This window comes from Bidens hawaiensis, unplaced genomic scaffold (assembly GCF_021521415.1).
Source record: "Bidens hawaiensis isolate Kalapana, Puna unplaced genomic scaffold, B.hawaiensis_p1.1 tig00020348_1, whole genome shotgun sequence".
In the NCBI taxonomy this organism is placed as follows: Eukaryota; Viridiplantae; Streptophyta; class Magnoliopsida; order Asterales; family Asteraceae; genus Bidens; species Bidens hawaiensis.
The window spans coordinates 76,699-96,493 of NW_027493099.1; positions in this window are offsets into that span (position 1 = coordinate 76,699).

The window sequence follows — 19,795 nt, forward strand, 5'->3', positions numbered from 1 at the left end:
TGGATAATAGCTAACTAGCAGCAGATCAGTTACAAATCAGCAAACAACTTGTATGACAGCCGGAACCAACGAATCGCTGGAGAATAGGGTTCGCCGGAAAAACGTGGTTCACCGGAATTGCACAAAGGTCGCCTGAAAAGTGGCTGCGGCTTGCGGCTGAAGCTACAGTGACACCAGCGGCTCGTACAGGACAGCGGTGGTGGTTGTGGTGACCAAGGGACGGCTGTGGTGGCAAGTTGTAGGTGGCCGGAGGTGGCGGCTACCGGAAATGATAAAGATGGTGGCTAGGGTTTGTTGTGTTATGGTTAACAATAATAATATTATCATATTCTATATATAGTGATATTATTAGGGTTTAATCAAATTAAACTAATTGGGCTTGAGCCCAATTAACCAAACAAAGCCTTTAACCATTATCCGGTCTACCTAATCTTTTGTGTCGGGCCCAATTAACATTTAAGTAGGTTTATGTTTCGTTAACCCCCGGTGTAATTCATACTGGGTCACATTCGGGTCGGTCCGCGTTGACTTGACCCGAACCGACCATTAAATCCAACAGTCTCCCACTTGGACGGATTTGGGTCAAGTATCACAACGCTAACAACCAGAGACGTTCTAGCTACACATAGCTGTCCCCGACCAAATATGACATTTTATCCATAACCAAAGTATCTTGGAATACCTTATTGTAAGATAATGAATTTATAGTAATCGTTGTCATCTATCATTTCTGTATAAAACATTAATTGAACAATGAGACATGGATCAAATCAATCTCACACAGTGTTCAATTATTGTAGTTCTCGATATAGAGTCAAAGTGGTTCAATCAAACACACAGTAAGTTTGGGTGAGGCCTCACACATTACCAGTTTGAATCAACGAGGGCGCCAATATGTCTAACTGTTACATTTTAAGGTAAGAGTACAGAATCCCATCTTGACTACATACAACTCCCACTGAACTCCAAAACATTCCCAACTAATGCCTTTATGGCTGGCAGTTACGCAACAGCGGTTGACATGATCAAAGAATATTCCTCGGTAAACGAAAGTTCTAATATGTATCTCAGGTCTTAGGATACTAAATGAGCATACTATTATCAAAACATCTTATGATCAAGATCCATGAAGATGATTTGATGCGAGTTACATCCAACGTCATTCATGATGAGGTCTGTGAGTTTGGAAGTCAACTGCTTGAGTCCAAAGTCGGAATAGTCTTAATTCAGAATCGTTCCCACAAGTCTGACCGACTACGGATAATTTAGAATACAATATTCACAGATTAAACGTATCAAAAAAAACACAGTTGTATCATTCAACGTTTGCATTTAACCATTAAATCAAAAGTGAATTTAAAAGTACAACTGTTTAAATGTTCATACATCCAAATGCTAAATCAAAATAAAACACTAGCAAGTCTAAGTCCGATAGCATCTCTATGCTGATCATGCTTGTACTGAGTCATCGGCTTAGTGAACGGGTCAGCTAGATTTTGATCTGTGTCTACTTTGCTTATTATGATGTCATCTTGTTCCAGTATTTCTCGTACATAGTGGAACTAAAAATGTGCTTGGCCATGTGATGATAATTGGGCTCTTTGGCTTGAGCAATAGCACCTATGTTATCACATATCATGTCGATCATTTTCCTAAACTTGGAATTAGATCTAGGTTGGCTATGAATTTCTTCATCCAAGAAGATTATGAGCGAGAAGCATCTCGGTCATTTTGGAAGTTAGCGTCAGTGTAACATCTTACAACGAGCTCCTCTTCCACTCCTCCAAACACGCTTACGAGACGTCAAGTCTAGTGCATAATATAGCATACATGACAGAGTCAATCGCTGAAGCATATGGAATTGCTTGCATGTGCTTTGTCTCAATGTCCGTTGCCGGAGATTGCGATTTGCTGAAACGGTTCCTTTAGCAATGGAACAGCTCCTATCTTGGAGTTGTCCATTGAGAAGCGTGTCATGACCTTGCTTATGTATGTACTTTGACTTAGCCCTATAAGCCGCTTAGATCTATCTCGGTAGATCTCGATTCCCAGAATATAAGCAGCTTCTCCAAGATCTTTCATTGTAAAACAAGATTCCAACCAGTGCTTAACCCCCTTTAAGCATAGGAATGTTGTTTCCAATGATCAGTATATCATCCGCATACAAGATGAGGAATGATATAGTGCTCCCACTAGCCTTTATGTAAACACAAGGCTCATCTTCATTTTTGATAAAACCAAACTCTTTAATTTTCTCATCAAAGTGAAGATTCCAGCTTCGAGATGTTTGCTTAAAATCCACTTGCTCTCTATTGCTCGACCTTCGGGGGGTAGCTTAATCAAGTTCCAGACTTGATTGCCATGAATAGATTGCATCTCGGCGTTCATGGCTTCACGTCGTTTCTCAGATTCCGGATCTAAGATTGCAGATTTGTAGTTAGTAGTTTCGTCGCTAGACTTGGCTACTAATAAGACTTCTGGACCATCCAGATGCCATAGGTATCTAGGATTTGGTGCGGGAGTCCTACTACTTCTGCGAACGCTCATGTTCATGTCTGACGTATCAGCAACAACAACTTGTTGATCAGACGCTACAACTTACTCAGCGGTTGTTTGTGGTTCTTGAATTTCTTCAAGATCGACAAAATAATCTCCAGCTCCACGATCGAGAAATTCTTTCTCGAGGAAGTGGTCTTTCCTCTTGATAGAAATCATATTTGTATCATGATGAATGAAGTAATAACCGCTTTGGTTGTAGTATTTGACGAATGCGGGAGGCGGTCATAAGGGCGAAACTCCAAAAGGAGTAAGGAAAGTTAGTTCTACACATCATCTTTCGAACGATGTTTAGCAAAGTTCAATTCCTCCTCTCGCTCACGCCATTATGTTGGGGTGTGCCAGGTGGAGTGAGCTGTGAAATAATTCCACACTCTTTTAGATGATTGAAGAACTCTGAGCTGAGATACTTTCCACCTCGATCCGATCGAAGTATCTTTCATGGTTTCTAACTATGGTTCTGAAAGGTCCACAAACATCAGTATGTATGAGTCCTAACAGATCTCTTGCTCGTTCACTTTTATGAGTGAAGGAGTCTTTGGCGAGTTTGCCAGCTAAGCAAGACTCACAATTGTCAAAAGAGTCCGGTCCTGTGGATTCAAGAATCCCTTGGGATTGGAGTCCTTTAACTCTTGTCTTGCTTATGTGGTCAAGTCGGCAATGCTATAGAAATGTATCATTGATGCCAGATCGGATACGTTTTGAAAAATTATATACGTTATTGTCAGTTTGAACATCAATCTCATAAATATCATTTCAAGGTATAGCCTCAAAATAAAAGATATCATTTAAGTAAGTAGAAATATACATGCCACTGAAAACGTACTTAAAACCTTGTTCAAACAATAACGAAACTGAAACGATGTTTCTGGTCAAACAGTAGCATACAAACAATTATTCAAATGAAAAACTAGGTCAGATGGACAAGTAAAATGAAATACTCCAGTTGCCAGAACTGGTACTCTCTTCTCATCTCCAACGATGAGTTCCATGCTGCCTTTATTCAGTTTCCTCCACTTCTCAGGCTCCTGCAAGACATTAAAGATGTGGAAATCTCATCCGGTATCAAATACCCATGTGTTGCTAGAGACAGTGAAAAGTTTAATAACGTATATCGAAATACCTTGAGAAGAGCCTTCACCATTGGCTTTCTTCATCTTGATCTCAGCAAGGTATTCAGGACAGTTTCGCATCCAGTGTCCCATTTGGTTGCATCAGTGGCACTGGCGCTCCTCAAAGAGTGGCGATGGTGGCTTTGCAACCTTCTTGTCAGTGTTGGTGGCAACCTTGGCAGCAACAGTAACTTTCTTTTTACCCTTATAACCCCGGTTCTTGGGATTAGGCTTCTTGACACCAGCAGATCGAATCATAAGAACTTGATTTGTCCTTGAAGGAATGTTCATCTCAGCCGTCTTGAGCATGTTGTGAAGCTCCGGCACTGTCTTCACCCAACCATTCATGTTGAAATTCATTACGAACTGGTCGTATGAGCTGGGGAGAGAGTTGAGGATGAAATCAGATGCCATCTCATTAGGCATGGGATAATCAAGTTTCTTGAGCTGATCGATGTGCCCCTTCATCTTAAGAACATGCGCACTGACGGGAGACCCTTCTGCCATCTTGCAACTTATGAGTTGTTTCATGGTGTCGAAACGTTCTTGACGGGCTTGTTTCTGGAACATGCCCTTGAGTTGCTCAAGCATCTCATAGGAACCAAAATCTTCCAAGCCTTTAGCAAGCTCAGAAGTCATGGTGGCTAGCATAATGCAGGAGACATCAGCCGAGTCATCCTTATGCTTCTCAAGAACTTTTCTAGCAGCGGCTGTGTTGTTTTCAGGCTCGGTTGGAACATGTCCATCGAGAACATACAGGCGCTTTTCCATGGTAAGAAAAAGTCTCAAGTTGCGGTTCCATTCGATGAAGTTGGTACCGTTCAGTTTATCCTTCTCAAGGATAGTCTTAAGGGCGTAGTGTGAGATTTCGTTTGACGACATCTGATTAATTAAGTAAAAGTAAATTTAATTAGTATTTTCGACGTTGTAGTCCTATTATTAATGAACCAATAACATTAATTAATTAGGAGTATGAGAATCCAGCTTCCAGTTATTAAAGGTAGCTGTAGCACACAACATCAATAAGTGGTTAGGCAGACTGACAACGATTGCCAATTGTGAATAGAGCACAACTCTCGGTTATAAGGCCTATAGAGACAACGATTGTCTGTATAGATACGTTTAGCCTCATCTTTGCCCACTTTAAGTCTCCAAACAGCTTTAGCACGTAACAGGAGAGTAAAGTAATAGTTGTCCTAGTACGTGACGTGTGAAAGGGCCGGATGTGTCAACGAAGCGCTTTCACCTTGATGGGATAGGCTAGAAAACAAGTGCGGTGCTGTAGCTCCAAACACTCAAAATTTCGCATTATGCCTCAAGTGTGACTTGTAGTAGGATTGGCATAAACTATTGGTTTTTAAATTGGGATCAATTTTAAAATTACCAAATCGAGTAAAAGTTAAATTTTACTGTATTTATTATCAGGACGAATAGATGAACCCTTTCATCTCTCAGGACACTTAGTTTTAGATAACCTATTAAAAACTAAGTTTGTCGCGATATGACTAACCAATTTTAAGTTAATAGAAAATCTATTAAGTTATTAGTTTTGGAAATCAAAACGTTTTTAATTCGCAAAACATAATTGGTTAATAAAATGTTTATTTTCAAATTTATTTGGTATTAGGTCGGTGATATTATAATCCTATTATAAACAATCCAAGCAACCACAAATAGCAAATAACAATAATATGTAAATCCTTATGGCCAAAAGGTGATCGGTCTCGCTAGAGCCAATTAGGGAGACCGATCGAGTCAAGGGGTTCACAACACAAAACAACCACAAGGATGGACTTCTTCGTGCATCCCGTCATCTTGCCCGAACTCCCACTAACTCCAAGAAATCCTTGAGCTCGTCCTCGGTTATCTTCGCATCTTCTTAATTACAAATTTATAAACTAACAATAATTTGCCCTATTACAAATTTGAACCATCTTTATGGCCAAAAGAAAAACGAAAAATAAATAATAACCGTTTACAACTTTTGAACCATCCATATGGCCAAAAACAAGCTCAACAATCAAACACAACCACACAAACATAGGTCGGGGTCGGATTTACATATTCAAAATAAACGAATTTCGGGTCGTTTTGACTTGGTCAAATAAAATAAACTAAACTTTGACCAACTCAAAATCACCCGAAAATAAATATAGATCTATAAACTTTAAACGATTTAAAGTTTAAGATGTAGATCCGGTTTTAAACGAACCGGGATCGACTCGTACGTTGTAACCGCGGCTCTGATACCACTGTTGGGTTTCAACAGTGGTTTGGAACAAAAACAGACAAACAATTTTAAACCCGTTTTAGTCAATAATTTCGTTTCGATAGATATTAATCAATATTAATATACAAACTTATAAACGAACTATAAAAACACAGCGGAATGTAAACGATTTAAATGAACCATAAACGGAAACCCGAACCCGGATCCGATTACAACAATACGAGCACGATAAATAAATAAATCAAACCATAGATAAAGTTAAGGTATTTATACCTCGGTTATCGAAACCGGGAAGACACCGAGGGTTTAACGAACTAGCTAGATGGTGACACAACAGCTACTGGATCTCTGGCGGCGACGGCGACAAGCGACGGCGGCGGCGGAAACTCCGGCTACGGTAGACAATAGCTAAGTAGCAGCAGATTAGTTACAAATCAGCAAACAACTTGCATGACAGCCGGAACCAACGAATCGCCGGAGAATAGGGTTCGCCGGAAAAACGTGGTTCGCTGGAATTGCACAAAGGTCGCCGGAAAAGTGGCTGCGGCTTGCGGCTGAAGCTACAGTGACACCAGCGGCTCGTACAGGACAGCGGTGGTGGTTGTGGTGACCAAGGGACGGCTGTGGTGGCAAGTTGTAGGTGGCCGGAGGTGGCGGCTGCCGGAAATGATAAAGATGGTGGCTAGGGTTTGTAGTGTTAAGGTTAACAATAATAATATTATCATATTCTATATATAGTGATATTATTAGGGTTTAATCAAATTAAACTAATTGGGCTTGAGCCCAATTAACCAAACAAAGTCTTTAATCATTATCCGGTCTACCTAATCTTTTGTGTCGGGCCCAATTAACATTTAAGTAGGTTTATGTTTCGTTAACCCCCGGTGTAATTCATACCGGGTCACATTCGGGTCGGTCCGTGTTGACTTGACCCGAACCGACCATTAAATCCAACATATATGACTTACGTTACCCGAGCATACTTTTCAAGGAGGTTCTATAGATTTGTCATTGCGGCATATATGGCCTACCATCCATGGCAGTGTGATTAGACCACGACGTCTTTATTTTATCTATATATTTATGCGTTCGTAGGACTACTTAGTTGTAATTGTTAGGAGGCATATGCATTTTTAGAGTTATTTTTGTGTCCGATGGATGCAACCATGGTTACTAATTTGTATCTATTATCTAGCTCATTGTGTATTTCTATGAATATGTATGTGTGAATCTGCTTGAAATATGATAATATATGAAATTTTAAACTGTTAATATGGAATCTGAAATCAGTAACCTACAATATGTATTATGATAAAGCTTAAGAACCTAAAACAAAGTACCGATTTGGACTATTAATAGTTGGCTTATTAATTTCTACATTCTTTGTAATTATTATAATTTATAAAGTAAGCAAACTTCTAACATTTTAATTATTTTTTTATGGAAGTTCCATAAAGATATAAATCAAGTACAATTCGTATGCTAAGGACATTATCATGTAGACATGTACAAGTTTTTCATTTTTGACCAAACATGCCGACAAGAGTTTATTGATGACTTCTCTCGTAACTCTGTCACCAAGAAATACGATGATGCATGGCCTTATGCATACATGAGTGTTACATATCTCCAAAGTTGTGTTCGACATCAAATTTCTCCTAATCAAACTTTGTTTACCACATCCTTAATTAATTTCAATTCAATCCGGTTGTTCTTCGTACTTCTTGTTTGAGTGTGTTTCCCGTAGAGACGGACACAGAAAATCTTGTACGTGGGAAAGTTATGGATCGGCGGTGATAGTGGGACGACATGACGTGATGGGAGGCGGAGTATGAGAAGTTGGATTGGTGTCTGGGAGGAAAAAGTTGATTCACAATGTTTCGATGTAGTGAAAAACAAAAGAGTCTTGGGCTTGAAGTTTTTGAGGGTGAACACTTGACTAAAACAAAAAAAATAGGCTATCTATTACACTATAAATTAGGGTCGGATACTACAAGTTAGAGTTGGATGGTGAGCCTTGGCCCACCCTCCTTTCCCTTTGAATCCACCTATGGTTGTCTGTTACTAGTTATAACCTATCACTAGGGGCGTTTATTAGTTCCGTGTTCAAGTTATTCAAAATTTGAAACTAGATTTGAGTTTTAACTGATTTGAATTCGAAAATTTAAATAACACGATTAGGAGAAAATAATATACATAAAACGTAAACAAAAATTATATGTATATCATATAAACAAAATAAAGCTGTATAATTTGGACTCTAAAAAATAAGTTAGCATGGTTTGATAAAAACTGAAATCAAATTTGAGTTGAGTCAGAATAAAATTTCAGGTTTATTTTATGTGACTGTTGGCAAATATGTTTGAAAGGAGGAGGTATTGGGTTTAATTCCCAATTTTCCACATACCACAAGGATTAACGGAAGTTCGACGCTCAATAAAACGTTTATAAAATAAAAGATAATTAAAACATCGGATTTCAACAACGCTATCGAGAAATTTGCACACACAAAGTTCAGTTAAAGAAGAAATCATCATCTTCTTTTTTGTTTACTCAAGAACACACAAATACATATATCAATATTCAACACTCTCTCAAGCTACACGACATGACGACATCGGATTTGAATACATACGTTTTAATATTACACTGTTAATGCACACATTCGTCAATATATATATTAATAACATATATTGCAATTTGTAAATATATATCAAACAATAACTTCATGTTCTTTTTACTGTCGTAATACCTATAAGTTTACAAAAGTATGATAATGACGACCTCAATTATTGTTTACTCTAATCAATTAACATTTGAAAGGTTGGATTTGGATCCGAACTATGAGAACAATGTATGTAACCGTAAATAGACAATTTCATGTTTTTTTGTCTATTAGTTTTGATTTTGACACATGAAGCTAAAATATATATTTCAATTTTCACGGTAGGCACACCCAGAAAATTTTCTTGTGAATCTATGTCGTCTAGAGGTGATATCAACAGTCAAAAGACATAATCCTTTGATTCTTTCGAATGCCGTGCAACATTTGGAATTTACCAAAAGATATAGCAAACAATAAACGAGCAAGGTAAATTAAAAACGTATACAAAAAGTTAAAACATTACTATTTTTATATGCCACCATTTCTGAAACATTTCAGTCATTTAGAGTAACTAGATTTAAAACCCGCCACGTTGTGTCGGAGGCTTGATGTAAATTCGGTCAGTATCGATGAAGTTCGTCACAACATCCAAATAAAATAATGATATGTAAACGTCCAAAATAGTGTTAGCACACGCAACTTATGATGAAGACGTACACCTTATGATACAAAAAATAATATATGTAAAACCAAGTTTATTCGGTTGGCAAAATACGGGGGTAGTGGCGGAATTGTGGCCGGTATCGATAGGTTTGCCACGGTACTGGAACTAAACACAAAAGATAATCTAGAAAAATTATCATATTTTAAAAAGAAAAAAAAACACGGACGTTGCAGCGGCGAGTCGACACACATTATGTCGGTATTGGTTAGGTTCGTTATCGTATCAGAAGTAAACATAAAAAAAAGAAAAAACAAAATACGTGCATTGCAGCGGCAGGTCGACACACTCACATACATTCGGTCAGTATTGGTTAGGTTCGTCATTGTATCATAAGTAAGCATAAAAACTAATTTCTTTATTGGCTAGGTTCGTTACGGTACCAAAATTAAATAAAAAACACGGGTGTTGCAGCGACGAGGCGTTATATATTTAGTTGGCATCGCTTAGATTCACTACGATACCGAAGCTAAATCTAAAACTTAATTTTCTTCAAATTACTATACTTAAAATAAACCTTTAAAAAAAAGAAACGTGATCACAACTCACAACCCACCAAATATAAACAAGTACGTAAACAATAAATAGATGAAAAAGAAATATACATGAACAACAAGGAGGTTCGAACCCAGACAAAGAAAACCCAAAGAAGTTATTTTTCTCTAGCCAACCCACTATAACAACAAAGTTGTTTAAACAATGAAACTAAATTGATAAATACACAAACTAAACGTTTATAAAAAAGTTGTGGCATCGACATCTTGCTTTTAATCTATATAGCTAATATTAACATTGGTACAACTAGGAGGTTAAAGGCTTTCACTAACCCTCCGACTCTCCGCCATCCGAATTGGTTGAAAGAGAACCTAACCTGAAGAGTCATGGTTTTTCAGGTTGGAAAATGAAGTAAACAACTGTAAGGCCTCGGTCCCGATGCCCTATATTGACATTGTATTTACTCATAAACACAGTTCTAAATATAGAGTAAATTAAAACTTTTCGCGGAATAATTAGTCTCAATCATTCATACATAAACATTTAAAACTTAAACAAGTCTTTAAAGTTTAAACATAATAAAACATATAACTTCAAACATTCAGATGTCGGCTTTTTTATTCTTCAACCATGTGTGCTCCTCAAGCCAGCTGTCTCATCCTATTAGACTGCGTGCATACTAAAAGTCAACTACGCTGAGTGAGTTCTAGTTAATCAGACAACATACATTATATTCACCTACTAACATATATACATATCCGGAGATACATATTACATACTTAACAAGTTTACCTTTATTTTATACATACATATGTTCATTCTTTCCTTCATACTTTTATTCTTTTAACATGTGCATTACATACATAGCTATCTATATGTTTTAAAGGGCATTTTGCTCTATAACCTTTGCAGATGTTATTAGGGTATGTTCCCTACATTCCAAGATATTGTTAGGGTCTGTTCCCTACATTCGCAGATATTATCAGGGTTTTTTCTTTGCATTCGCAGATATTATCAGGATATGTTCCCAACATTCGAGATATTATTAGGGTCTATTCCATTCATTCGCAGATATTTTTAAGGTATGTTCTCTTCTTACTTGTGCAACCATACATTTATACAATTTTATAAATACATCCTTACAACTGTCATTCCACATACATATAACATTCATAAGTCATACACTTATCACTTAAGGTAAGTGTACTAACTAACACATAGAGTATGGACATAGCTCCGAAAACATAACAAAGAAAAGATGCTAGAAACTCACCCGTGTCTTGTTCTTTTTTCTAAGTTAACGGTCACACCTCTTCTCAGCTGGGCACGACTAACTATGTAGCAATTAACAAGCATCATTTAACTACTACTAATTATATCATATTTCTAGGTCAATAAAACCCCTAGCTAACGAGGGTCCGAGGGCAGTGCCCCTGGCAACGGGGTTCTCGAGGCGGCAGCCCCCAGCAGGGTCCAAGGGGCAGACCCCCTGGCTGGGGTTAAGCTGAAGCTCAAACCAATCGAATCGAACTTATACGTTATATAACATGCGTGCCGTATATGTTGTCCAACACATGCGTCACATATGTTACAAACATATACGCCGCATATACATATACGATCCAAACTGCAGATCTTATAATTTTTAACGCGTGTTTAGGGTTTTTCGCGTTTTCGGTGTCGTCAACCGCCTTGTTTGGCAGGAATTTGATTATCTTTGACCCATGTAGACTCGATTGATCTATATCCAAGCTAAGGTGACCCTTAAGCTCATTTAATCATCTGATTCGTTCTAGATCTAGATTCAAACGACGCCCCAGGGCTGTGGTGTCGGTACAGCTGAGATAAATAATACTCTACATTCAGTTGATCTTGGTTCGGAAGATTGAACGGTGTAGAGAGTATTTGGCTTAAGTGTGTGTTTTTGAGTGTGTACGCTAAGGTGATGAATGGATGGAAATGAAAGAGATGTAAGGTCGTAAGGGCATTTATAACCTAAGCCCATAGATCTTAGGCCCATAATCTCATTAATTCCATGATTCCATCTATTCTAAGTCTACCATCCTTTATTACTTTATTATTTAATTATTAAAAACGTCGGATGTTACAACAAATCTAGTGGACAAGAGGCAAACCACTCAGCTAATGAGTCAACTATATTTTTTTTAAAATAGCCTAATGAGAATACGATCATAACCTCTGGGCTCAAAGATGGAAAATATATTCCTTTTTCAAGTTTTGCATTGCTTCCCAAGCACCCGACTTTCTTTTTTGTAGAGTAGCTTCGGCATTAAGTAGGGTATGTGATAGAGTTAGAGTTAGAGTGAGGCATCAACCATAGACTGCGGAACTTCTGAGATGTCTCCTTGCGAAAGCCAACGGAGTCTGTTTTATTGGCTGACCCCTCTTCTCTTTTATTTGTTTCAATTTACTTACCCTTGCTCTCTAAGTTAAAAACCCTAGATCTCTCTCTCTCTCTCTATATATATATATATACATGTCTCTCTCTCTATATATATACATATATATGGTAAGGATCCTAAGAGAACCATTTGCAAATTGAGAACTTTGATAATCATTTTAGACCACTAAAAACACCTTTATAAAAAATATTTTAAAAAATCATAAAACAAAAAATAAAAAAAATTTTAAAAAAGTAAAAAAACCAAAATTCTTATATTTCATTCCGGTTTCATAAAGAAAACGTTGTATTAGACACATATGTATAATTTTAATTAATCTTTAGTTACGTAATATACACGCATGTCTAGTATCATTTATCTTAAGTTATACATATGTGTATAAAAAACATGTAAATATACATATATGTATATATTATACATATGTGTATATAATTTAGCTAAACCAAGTTTTTTTTATGAAACCCGGATGATAAAATAACAATTTTAGTTTTTTTTTTACTTTTTCATTTTTGTGTTATTTTTATTTTATAATTTTTTATTTCTGAGTTTTTTGTAGTCCAAAATGATTCTCATAATTTTCAATTTCAAAAAATTTCTCTTATTATTCTGATCATATATATATATATAATTCATGTATTGTACTTGTAATTCCTTATCACGGATGGATGTTGATAGACAATAATAAATCAGTTTGTTGCTTTTTGATGCATATCAGGTTAGACCATACCATGTAAATCCTCCCGTCTCATATTCATTTACCTTTCTGCATTTTGATTGCGAATGTATTGTTTAAACAAGAACTTTAACAAATTATAGTTGGCATAAAAGATAACTCTTGTTATCATTTGGTCTAAAAGTCCCTAGTTCCACTTTATTCGACATACATCTAAACTAGGGCTGTCCATATGTTAATAGAAGACAATAACAGAATTTGATACAAACTTTTCTAAATGAGATTGTAATCCAATATGAAATAATTTTAGCCTTGAATAAATAGTGGATTTAGTTGGTTAACTTTTTTTCTTTGAACTAGAAATCTTTTTTGTGTAAAACTTTAACTTAAGATCTCCCTCTCTCAAATTCAAAGTTTTAAAATATTTTGTCTTTGTTAATAGGCCACTAACTTCATTGATGGATCGATTTGGTTATGAAGATAACCAGGGATCAATGGCCATCTCTAAGAGCTCGATGGTCTTTATAGGTCTTGCACGAGCAATAAAAATGAACCTAAAAATATATTAAAAGAAATTAAAAACTCATATAATATATTCAAAGAAAATAAAAATTTATGGGTCTTAAACCTTGATGGGCCTTGCACGATTGTCTAGCCCGCACATTCTCTAAGATGGCCCTGGAGATAACATATTTAAAGAAGTGACAAGGCTTCAACGACTAGTGGATCGAAGTCGTTGGATTCAATCTTTTTACTGACTTCAATCAAATAGTTAAAAGCCTTCTGTCGAGGTTTTATCCAAAAGAGTGTTGGTGGAAAACTTATTTATCAAAATTGTGTTTTTTAAAAAATATTTACCAAAATAGTGTTATTAACATTTTTTATTGTTTCTCACTCCTAATTTTATTTGATAAAACAAAACGAACACATGCCATGTCTCTTTTCTTTTCTTTCCTTTCCTTTTTCTTATTCTTTTTTTTTACAACAAGAATGTTAATATTTTATAAAAGTATTAAGTTTTTTTCTTTCATTTTCTTGAAAATTCATGTTGTCTTTCTAAAACTCAACTCTTTTCTTAAAAGATACTGTTATTTATTTATTTAATTTTCATGATTTTTTTATATTGAAATATCATTAATTTGAGTAATAGCTTCTAATTTTTTTTTAAATAAAAAAAAGTTTTTTAAACAATATCCTTTTAAAATAAGTATTTTGTTTTAGTGGAAACCGATTAACTATAAAAATGTCACGTAAAAACAAAAAAAAACTCATAATTTAGTGCATGAGTCTTAAAATGCACGTTTGCTTACATTTTTTTGGATTAACTATTTATTTAGTTTATAAATCTTATAAAAATATTAAAAATAGTTTCTTTTTCAAATATATGTTTTATTAAAAAAATTGTTTTTTTTATCTCTTGAATGAATGCTTTATTACTAAACTTAAACCAATTTTAAAAAACACAATTTAAAAAAATAATAATAAGTGTTAAAAATACAGATTAACGTGTTTTTTAATAGAAAAAGATAAAACACATAATCCAAAATGTTATACATCAGACAGTGTTCCTATATGTATTTTTTCTTAATAGGTTTTATTTTATTAAAACTATATAAGTAGTTTTTTATATAAAAATAGATGGTATATTATTAAAGGTACAAGTTTAATTTAAAAAGTGCATTCATAAGTTCAGACGTATCTTAGTTTGTCTTCAAAAAGAAAGTTCAAACGTTGAAACTTTCATTTTTTAAAATCCTAGTTCTCTAAAACTAATGACCCGAAAGCTAATACTTTTTTGACGCAATTAAAAAAACACCAGGAAATTAAAAAAAAAGAAAAGAAAAAGGAGGACAACAATTCGTATAAATGTATAAATATATTAATTATTACATTAAAGTTAACATAATTATTTTAAAATAAAAAAAATAGAGACACATAGATTTATCTTATTTTATTTAATAAGCTAAGGAGTGAGAAAATAAAAAAGTTTGTTAATAACACTAATTTGGTAAATATTTTTCAATCAATACTATTTTGGTAAATAATATTTTCACCAACACTATTTTGGAAACAAAGCATTTTGTCTTCTTACATAATTCTATATATAAACTAACACTTGCTTTATTACATACATAACAAAAAAGTGTGGTTGCATGCATTCGCGTAAAAATTAAATAGTATAATCTGTAGATATATGATGTTACATCTGGACATTAAAGTCATTAAAGTCGATCTCTTCTAACATAAGACCTTATGTGTTTTTACATGATTGATGTCACCTTCATTCTAGGCCTAAGAGTATAATCAATAGTTGGTACCATAATTGTAAATATATCAGAGTTGTGAGTTAATGCGGAAGACTTTATAAAACATAAGTATCGATATTATAAATATTTACAGTACAAAAGACGAGACGAAAATCTCGTTTAGTATTTACTTGTTTATATGTTTTACAAAAATATTATATTTTAATATTCAACAAAATTATCCGAGCCATCGGATTCTTGAGCTTCTTCGTCCTTCAAGCTCTATTCCTGATTACCTGCAAAATGTTATAAAAATACGTCAGCAACAAATGCTGGTGAATATGCTGACACTAAAAATATTTTCTTTACTTAATCACCCCTCGGGACCACGTAAGTCTCGGCCCATCTTGGCTTAGGAATAATTAAGTTAAACAATCATCATAAACTCGAGTCTCTACACTAGGTCACCTCAGCAAAACACCGCAGCATTTCGACGTACTTAGGTACCATAAATATACACAAGGTCATTCTCACTCGGACATACTTTGGTCGGGCCCATCGTGGCTGGAGGTCGTGACCAGGCGTGGTGCGATGTGCCCACCGCATACCACATATGTAAGGATCCAGACAAACGTATACCACAGCCTGAGGGCTAGGCTTATACTCTTATTTACAATGTTTTTAGAGACACTTAGTCTCATGTAAAGTTTTACACATAACACGTTTGTTTGTTTGTAAACAAGTTTGTAAAAGTGGGGCGTATTCACCTTTCAAATGGGACCGGCGTCCAACACCGTCCGTGAATCTTTCCTTGCTATCTCGCACGTATAGTACGAGTATAACCTTTGTTAGTCGGATACACGATCCGGATTAAGACCTTTAGTCTTATTTATCTCGATGAACCTTTAGTTCATAATCTCATTTTACTTTAAAACCTTTAGTTGGAAAGTAATATTAATAAACCTTTAGTTTATTCATAAAACCCGACGTTTCTTCTTCATTAAGAAACGTATTTCTTTCTTTATTATTTAAGTATACTCATTATACTTAAATAATATATTTATAACAAAGATTAATCATATTCATATATATACTCACATATATGTTTTCATTTTTCTTTTCTTTATTTTCTTTGTTATATGCTTCTTTGTTTATCGAGAATAACTTTAACTTTGGGGTATTAAGCCTTTATAATATTTTATTATATTTTTCGTCGGGCATTATGCCTAACTTTGTCGGCTTAGAAATACCCTAGACACTTGAGCAGCACTTCGACGCCGTTCGATCAACACTCCTTTCTTATTCCTCACTTTAATCAATACTTTCTCTTCGACACGCTTATCGAGACACCAGCACGTACTTCGAGGTAGTTATCGGGACGTCGGGGCAGAACTTCTTCTTTACTTGGAACGTCGTCGGAAAGTGGCACGTTTATCGAGATGATGGGCACGGAAAACGAGGTAACTGTAACACCCCGACCAAAGGCGGATTATACATCGGGGCGCCACATATTGTTTCATTACTCGTGACACTATTGGGTGTCAATATTTAATAAATACATTCATTCGCGCACGCGCAGGGTAAACACAAGATAACATAAATCATCATAAATCAATATATTATAAATCATAATATTCGAACAGCAATAACTTGTCTTGATACATTTTAATCTAGGTCCAAAATAAAGAAACTTCCTATGTGTCCACCAGCTCCAAAACAGCTACTGCAAACCTGAACATGTGTTAAAATAAACGTCAAACACTTGCGTGTTGGTGAGGAATCAAGTTTAATACAATACATAGATAACAATAAATCTGCGCGCAACACGTGTATGTCTGGTGTTTAACAAGGGTGCAATCAGATTGTGATCAAGCCTAAATAGATCATAGCTCATAGTTCATAGTTCAATCCGTGCTCCCAATTGAGCACAAAAACGAGAAAACATCTGTGCAAGTGTAAACAAAGAAAACCGTAAACGATAGGTCTCCCGTGTTCATCTAATGGATCCATGAAAACTTCGGAATAGGCCGAACAAAGCGGTTAATGATACACACATACAAATAAACAGCCAAGTAAACGTCCTCAACACATGGGATACTGCGCGACTAAAGCTCATAAACAAGTTTAAGACTCTAAGTTTGTATGAACACATGAACATCCCAAAACATTAAAAGCAAAAAGGGATTAGGTACGAGATTACTCACTTGATAAACGATGCGGTGAAAGATAAAGCAAGAACCAACTTTAAATAAGCACAAGTTAACCTATAAATAAGATTATTGTTTTAATGAATTGATTTAAGTCTTGATTATAAGTTAGCATAATTAATAAGTAAATTATTATATATAATATATATATATTACCGGAAAAGCAGGGCAGAACAGGGAGGAAGACGGAGGCAGAGAGGAAGACGGCAGAGAGAGCAAGGGGCAAGAGAACAGGAGAGATTAAGTGTTTTGTGTGTGTAGTGTTAGGAAAAATAATACTATTATTTATAGGGAAACCCTAGGAGACATGAATCCAGAAAAAGGGGAAAAGATTTCAAGACAAACAGAACAAGACAAAACAAAAGATAACAAAAGATATCAAAAGCAAGTAAAAGATATCAAAAGATATGGCAGCTGCAGGGGGGCAAAGGAAAAGCTGACAGGGAACAGTAAAAAGGCATGGGCGGGTCAGATAAAGGTACTGGTCAAGCATGGAAAAAGCAGATCTCCAAAGATAATGTCAGTCACTTTATCTGCCAACCAATGGGGTTGGTGCGCATGCTGCGCCGAAAGTAACTTTTCAGACATAAAGCAGATTAGGTCAACAGCACAAAAGATAAGACAACACAAAAGCAAACGGCTAGATTCAACAGAAGAAAACTCAAAGGGTTTAGCGTGAGAAGGCTAAGGCGCGAAGGCAGACACAGAAGGTCAAGAGAGCGCGAGCGCGAAGGCAGACGGAACCAACCTTAACGCGTCGCGGAAAGAACTACATTTCTAAGCGCGCCGCGGGAAGAATCACATTTCTTAGCGCGCCGCGGGAGGAACTAAAATTCCTAGCGCGCCGCGGGAAGAACTATAATTCTTCGCGCGTCGAGGGATGAACTACGATTCTTAGCGCGCTGCGAGAAGAACTACAAATCCTTAGCGCGTCGCGGGAAGAGCTACCGTTCTTAGCGCGCTGCGAGAAGAATTACAATTCTTAGCGCGCTGCGAGAAGAGTTCGTCTCGCGTATCGCTGAAACAGGTGGTCTTCACGCAGGCTTCCTTGCAAGGGGTCTGCGCAGACAACCTTAGGCGGGAAGGAACAAAAGAGTTAGAAGAAAAAGAGGGAAACAAGGCTTAAGGGCGGGACGGCGACAAGAGGGAAAAGAAGGCGGAAAGAGAGAAGGAGAGGGACGGGACGGCGGAAAGAAAGAGAGAGATAGAGGCGGGAAGGAAAATATATTATTATTATTAAAAATAAAGTATAAGTATAAATAAATATTAAATCATAAAAGAAAGAGATCGGGTCAGAGAAACGGGTACCTGGGTCGGGTCGGATCGGGGCAGATGTCACAGTCTCCCCTACTTTAAGAAATTTCGTCCCGAAATTTATCTCGAAGTAGGTTGCGCAGAGAACAGGTGCGGGTACTTGATCTTCATTTGATCTTCCCTTTCCCATGTAAACTCGGCTCCGCGCTTGGACTCCCAACGAACTTTCACGATAGGGATACGACTGCGCTTGGTTTGCTTAACCTCGCGATCCATAATCTCAACAGGCTTCTCAACGAAATGCATAGTTTCATCAACTTGAACTTCATCAAGTGGAATGTGAAGGTTCTCGTCAGCTAAACACTTCTTGAGATTGGATACATGGAACGTTGGATGCACATTACTGAGCGCGGGCGGCAGGTCAAGTCTGTAGGCAACTTTTCCTACACGCGCGAGAATCTTGAATGGACCAACATAACGAGGAGCAAGCTTACCCTTCTTCCCAAAGCGGACAACACCTTTCCAAGGCGACACTTTGAGGAGAACAAGATCACCAACTTGAAATTCGAGAGGCTTTCGCCTACGATCTGCGTAACTCTTCTGTCGGCTTCTGGCAGTCAGCAGATGATCACGGATCTTGGCGATTTTATCGGTTGTCTCTTGAACAAGTTCGGGTCCTGTGATTTGAGTTTCACCCACTTCGCTCCAACAAATCGGGGAGCGGCACTTACGACCGTAAAGTGCTTCAAATGGGGTCATACCAATACTAGAATGATAGCTGTTATTATAAGAGAACTCAATCAAAGGCAGGTGTGAATCCCAATTACCTCCAAAATCAAGAACACAAGATCGGAGCATATCCTCAAGAGTCTGAATAGTTCGCTCAGACTGACCGTCAGTCTGGGGATGATATGCCGTACTCATGTCCAAGCGAGTTCCTAGCGCAGATTGGAGAGATTTCCAAAAGCGAGATATAAAACGGCCATCGCGATCGGATATGATGCTCAAAGGAGTACCATGGCGGCAGACAATTTCCTTGACATAAAGCTGCGCGAGTTGCTCAACACGGTAGTTTTCACGAATGGGCAGAAAGTGAGCAGACTTAGTCAAACGATCCACTATTACCCAAATGCTATCATGTTTGCTTGCTGTCAAAGGTAACTTGGTAATAAAGTCCATCGCTACACATTCCCATTTCCACGTAGGAATTTCTGGTTGTTCGAGCAAACCAGATGGACGTTGGTGTTCAGCTTTTACTTTAGAACAAGTCAGG